Source organism: Sus scrofa, chromosome 6 (genome assembly GCF_054392235.1).
Source record: "Sus scrofa isolate SSC_HxYL_T2T_F1_AM1 chromosome 6, Sscrofa_HxYL_maternal_Yorkshire_Landrace_v2.0, whole genome shotgun sequence".
Taxonomy (NCBI): Eukaryota; Metazoa; Chordata; class Mammalia; order Artiodactyla; family Suidae; genus Sus; species Sus scrofa.
In genome coordinates, this window is record NC_139388.1 from 54,696,391 (window position 1) to 54,702,221 (window position 5,831).

Sequence of the window (5,831 nt, forward strand, 5' to 3'; positions counted from 1 at the left end):
CTAATGTTTAGGTAGCAGTTCCACATTATGCGCTGAAAAGGAATTGGGCCACAGCCTGAGGAGTGAAAAGCAAACATGTTCATTTTATGATGACTCATGACAAGTTCTGCTGAGGTCATCATTCTTCCCTGTAGCATAAATTTATTCCCTGTCATTTTGAGGGCAAACTCATCCCACTCAGTGTTCATCAGCCCCTTTGGTGTCTCTCTTTGCAGGGTGGAGTTTAAGTCCAGTCTGTAGTAGACATTCCCACTGCTTTGTAGAGAGGGAAGCTTCACATTACAAAAATCCCCTCTTCCCTCTGCAAAACCAGGCAATCTGAACTAGTCTGGAGGAGTAAAAATCCTCCAAAAATGTTTGCTACCTTGCATCTAAAATCTGATGTTGGAACTCCAAAACAGAGTTTGGGTTTTGTTTCCTTCTTTCTCCTTTCTTGACCACAGTGTGATAGATGTCTCCTGGCCTCCTGCTGGAATGCCGGGGGAGGGTGTGAGCGGTAGGAGCAGGTCACCGAATAGAAAAAGCAGGAGGGAAAAACCTGCATCGATTAATATATCAGAATATACACTGGAGTAATCAAGCATGCTTATGAAGAAAGTGGAGCTACCTACCGAAAAGTGTAAAGAAATACAGCAGGGTTGGGGGAATGTCTTCATTGAGGAGGAAGAGGCAAGGGAGTATTGTGAAAGTAGAGGGCGTCCTGGGATTATTGAGGAGTATGGAATCCAAAACAGAACTTAAGGAAGTAATGAGTGATCTATAAGTTCACAGCTTGCACATTACAGAAGGCAGGATGAAATCCCAAAACACAAAGTGACTGGCTTCTTTTCCTCTCTGGGTATGGGCTATTAACATACTGAGTGAAGCAAGCACATTGTGTCAAGATGATCATCTGTTTGTAAGTCATATACATTAAATTTTTTTGGTCCCAATTCAGTTTTTAAAAATGTATGCATTGGCAAGTTTCCTTGGTGGCTCAGCAGGTTAAGGATCTGGTATTGCCCCAGCTGTGGCTTGGTTTGCTGCTGTGGCTTGGTTCGATCCCTGGTTGGGGAACTTCTGAATGCCACAGGCAAGGCAAAAATGAAATGAAATGAAATGAAATAAAAATGTATGACCATTCAGGCATTGTTGGATATTTAAAAATAATTATCAAGTCAAACTTTCAGTATTTATATAGGTTCTTTTTTTCCTTTTTATGGTTGAACCTGCAGCGTAGGGAAGTTCCCAGACTACAGGTTGAACTGGAGCTGCAGCTGTGGTCCTATGCTACCACAACCACAGCAGCCCCAGATCTGAGTTGCATCTGCAACTTATGCCAAAGCTTGTGGCAACACTGGATCCTGAACCCACTGAGTGAGGCCAGAAATCAAACCTGCATCCTCACAGAGACTACATCGGGTTCTTAACTCGCTGAGCCACAATGGGAACTCCTATTTAGTGTTTTTATCTTTGGTGTTATACTTAGAAAATCCATACCTATGTCAGAAATTAAGTATGTATTTACATGATTTTCACTGAGTCATTTAATTATTCCATACACTCTAAATGTGTGAATACACACACACACACACACACACACACACACACATTCACTAATTATTGGGGAGATGCAAATCAAAACCATAATGAGATAATCACCTCATACCTGTTAGGATGGCCGTTATCAAAAAGGCAAGAAATGGCATTCCTGCTGTGGTGCAATGGGATTGGTGGTGTCTTGGGAGCACTAGGATGCAGGTTCAACGCCTGGCTCAGAACAGTGGCTTAAGGATCAGGCATTGCTGCAGCCGTGACTTAGGTCAAGCCTGCAGCTTGGATCTGATCCCTGGCCTGGGAACTCCATATGCTGCAGGACATCCAAAAAGGAGAAAACAACAACAACAACAACAACAAAACGTGAGAAATAAGTGTTGGCAAGGATGTGGGGAAAAGGGAACGCTCATACACTGTTGGTGGGAATATAAATTGCTGGAGCTACTATGGTAAACAGGGTGGAAATTCCTTAAAAATTAGGAATAGAACTACCATATGATCCAGCTATTCTACTCCTGAGTATTTATCTAAAGAACATGAAAACACTAATTCAGAAAGATATATGTACCCCATGTTCATCTTAGTATTATTCACAATAGCTAAGATATGGAAACAACCCAAGTGCCCACCAAGGGATAAATGGATAAAAAAGATGTGTGATATACACACACATGAATTATCATTCCGCCATAAAAAAGATGGAGTTCTGCAATTTGTGACAACATGTATGAACCTTGAGGATATGCTAAGTGAAATAAATTAGATGGAAAAAGTCAAATACCTTATGATTTCACTCATGTGTGGGATATAAAACAAACAAAAACAAAATAATGAACAAAGCAAACTAAATGTATATATAGAGAAAATAATGGTGGTTACCAGAGGGGAAAGGGTGGGCAGGAGGAGAGGTGAAATGGGTAAAGGGGGTATGTGGTTGAACCATACTGGCTCCATTTTGTCAGCTCCATCTCAGGCTCACAGTCCTACAGGAGCTCCTCCCCTTTAGCCTACTTATAAGGAATGTGCCGAAGCCAGATAAGTTCCCCATCAACTTTTACCTTTGCCTTTATCTGATATAAAAAACCTGGAAGACTGCCTTTTGCTGATGTATATGGTTAATGGTCATGAGACCCCCCCAGGGAGAGGAAAAATCCTCAGTTCCCGTTGGCACGGTAGTCAGCGTGTATTTTTATCTTTGGTCTCTTTAAGTTTCCCTGTACCCTTTTTGATGATGTGGAGTGCAGCTGTGAATATGTGTGGATTATCCACCATCTGATAGTTCCTGCCTGTATGTAAGTTACCCACAATAAATTTCATAGTTGCACTTTATGGAGTTGCTGCCTTCATTTTTCAGTCTCAAAGTTCATTTTCAGAGGGTACTATTCAATATCTCTGCTTCCCAACAGGTGCTCAACTGTATAGTCATGGATGGAAGCTAAATTTTTAGTGGTAAGCATGCCATAGATAATACAGAAGTTGAAATTTAATGTTGTACACACCTGATACTTCTATAATGTTATACATCAGTGTTGCCTCAGTCAGAAAAAGAAAGAAAATAATGGCCCCAAACTCCCCAAATCTGGGGAAATAAATGACATCTAGATTCAAAAAGCTGTATAGACTCCAAAAAGAATGAATCCAAAGTAGTGCACAATGAGACAGATTATCAAAAGTCAAAGACAGAGAATTTTGAAAGCAATAAGAGCAATTTGTCATGTACAAGGGGACCCCTGTAAGACTCTCAGCAGATGTCTTGCAGGCTAGAGGGAGTGAGATAATATATTCAACTTGCTAAAAGAATAAACTGCCAATTCAGAATGATGTATCTGACAAAACTATCCTTTGAAAGTAAAAGAGAAATAAACTTTCCTAGAGAAACAAGGCTGAAGGAGTTTATCATCACTAGACCTGTCTTACAAGAAATGCTAAAGGAAGTTCTTCATGCTGAAATGATAAAAGAATGCTAAAGAGCAACATGAAAGAATACGAAAGTATAAATCACTGGAAACTGTAAATACAGACAAATGCAGAATTCTATAATTCTGCAGTGATGGTGCATAAATCACTTTTAATTCTGAAATAGAGGTTAAAATGTAGAAGTACAAACATAACTATAATGCTGTGGGCACAGCCAAAAAAAATTGTAACTACAAAATGTTAGTAGATATACAGTATAAAAACACAACACCTGAGGGGAGAAATAAAAATGTAAGTATTTGTATATGATTGAAGTTAAGTTGTTATCAGCTTAATATACTTGTTATGACTATAAGATGTTTTAGGTAAGTACCATGGTAACCACAAAGAAAATGCCTAATGAAGAGACACAAAAGAAAATGAGAAAGGAATTAAAGTACATCACCAAACACACACACACACACACACACACACACACACACACACACACACACCAATGAAACAAAGACAGGAAGAAGGGAAAGGAGTGACAAAAAAGTTGTAAGACAAACAGAAAAAAGTTAACAAAATAACAAAATTGTTAATAGCAAGTCCTTCCCTATTATTACTTTAGAGGTAAATGGACTAAACTTCCCCGTCAAAAAACATAGACTGGTTAAATTAATAATTTAAAAGATCCAACTATATTTTATTTACAAGAGACTCACTTTAAGGACATGCAGAAGCTGAAAGTGTGGGAGAAGCATACCATGCAAATGGTAACCCAAAGAAAGCAGGAGTGGCCATACTTTTATTACATGAAATAGACCTTGTCAGAAATTCAAGTGGGGCGTAAAAATACCAAGTGAAAACACCTGAAAGCCTACTGCTTTGTGATAATGATTCTCGGTATTTCTTAGTATCTTCTAACACATATACATGTAAATAACAGATATATGTATTTTACGCATTTAACAGGCTTTTTTTCTTACATCACCTATCAGTTTCTCCTCTGTACATATTTACCTTCACAAGCTCCTACACTACCCTTGTGTAGAACACTTAAAAATATGATATGCATATCCCATGACTTTTTCCATGTTCATACAATCATACGAGGACAGTTATTCAATTGCTATATTTAAATTTTTTAAATTTCATCAAAGATAAATTATAATTACTGAAGAATATATTTTAAAAGTATATAATTGTGTAAATACAATCCAGCTTAAGAAAGAATACACGAATAACTTTGAATCAGCTTGCAAATTTATCTCTTCATCTTCCTGGTTTCTTGTAGTTTCCACATTCCTGAATTTTATTTATCATATCTTTGTTTTTTATTATGAACCACTTATGCAAAAAATGTTTTGCCTCTTTTTAAAATTTTATGAATGGATCTAAAATGTATGTATTTTCTATGGCTCTTTGCTTATCATATTTGTTAAATTCAGTAATTTTCACTGCTGTGCATTATCCCACTGTAGATATACTCCACAAGATGAATGTGTCTTGCTTTTTCAATCCAAGCTGGAGGATGGTGATCCACTTTCACAGTCACCATGGTATGCACACAAAAGAAAAGCCAGTTAGAAAAAAACAGCTTACAAATATTTTCATCTTCAATTACATTAACAGAAACACACAAAGCCACAGACCTCCTCAAGTCTCAGTCCTACAGAGACCTTCTCACAGGTCCCCCTGTTCACAATGTCCATTCGCGACCACTTTTCGTTGCTTTCCAGCAATGGTGTATAACCTCTAATAAAAACTGCCTCATATCTAACAAAACAAAGATTCAAATTTGTAAAAACTGTCCTGCGAATATAAACAACTGTACACAGGGTTCCAGACCCCGAATCGGATCCACAAGCTCACCCAAAGCAAGACACCTTCATCTTTTCAACTGCCAGACCTTGCTCCAGTCTCTTGTACACAGGTAAGCTCGTGGCACCACTCAGGGTCACTTCCATGGATTTTATCCCGGATACCCCCGCTCACTGAGGCCTAAGTCCCTAGTCATCCCCGCCCCCATTCCCACCTCCACCCGTTCTGGACTCCCGAATGCGTTCCTCAGTCTTCTTTGAGAACGTCTTAATTCACCCTCAGCCACACCAAAGTCAAGTGAGCCACAGGGTCGCCCAAGACCCGAACTAATCCCTCCAGCAAAGACCGCGCAGCAGAGATCCGCTTGCGCTTCGGAAAACATTGCCTCTGAGAGGCGGAGCAGAGTTGCATGTCGGGAGCATTCTGAAGGTCCAGGTTCCCAGCTTTCGGGGTTTGCCTGCCGAGGACTACATTTCCCAGAAATCTCCGGGCACAGGTCTTCTCGGGGCGGGGCGAGTTTGCCTGAGAAGAGCGCTTAGAAGCGCCGAGCCTCTGAGGATTTTCCGGCTCTT

General features: G+C 39.6%; 1 long non-coding RNA gene across 1 annotated transcript; it reads right to left on the reverse strand.

Annotated features, from left to right (window-relative positions):
* Positions 1–4,117: 4,117 nt before the first annotated feature.
* LOC110260998 (uncharacterized) lies at positions 4,118–5,642 on the reverse strand. The gene is made up of 3 exons (XR_014806323.1): positions 5,311–5,642; positions 5,091–5,214; positions 4,118–4,980 (listed from the first exon to the last, which is right to left on the reverse strand). It is a non-coding gene; the product is annotated as an uncharacterized LOC110260998 (long non-coding RNA).
* Between the last annotated feature and the right edge of the window lie 189 nt (positions 5,643–5,831).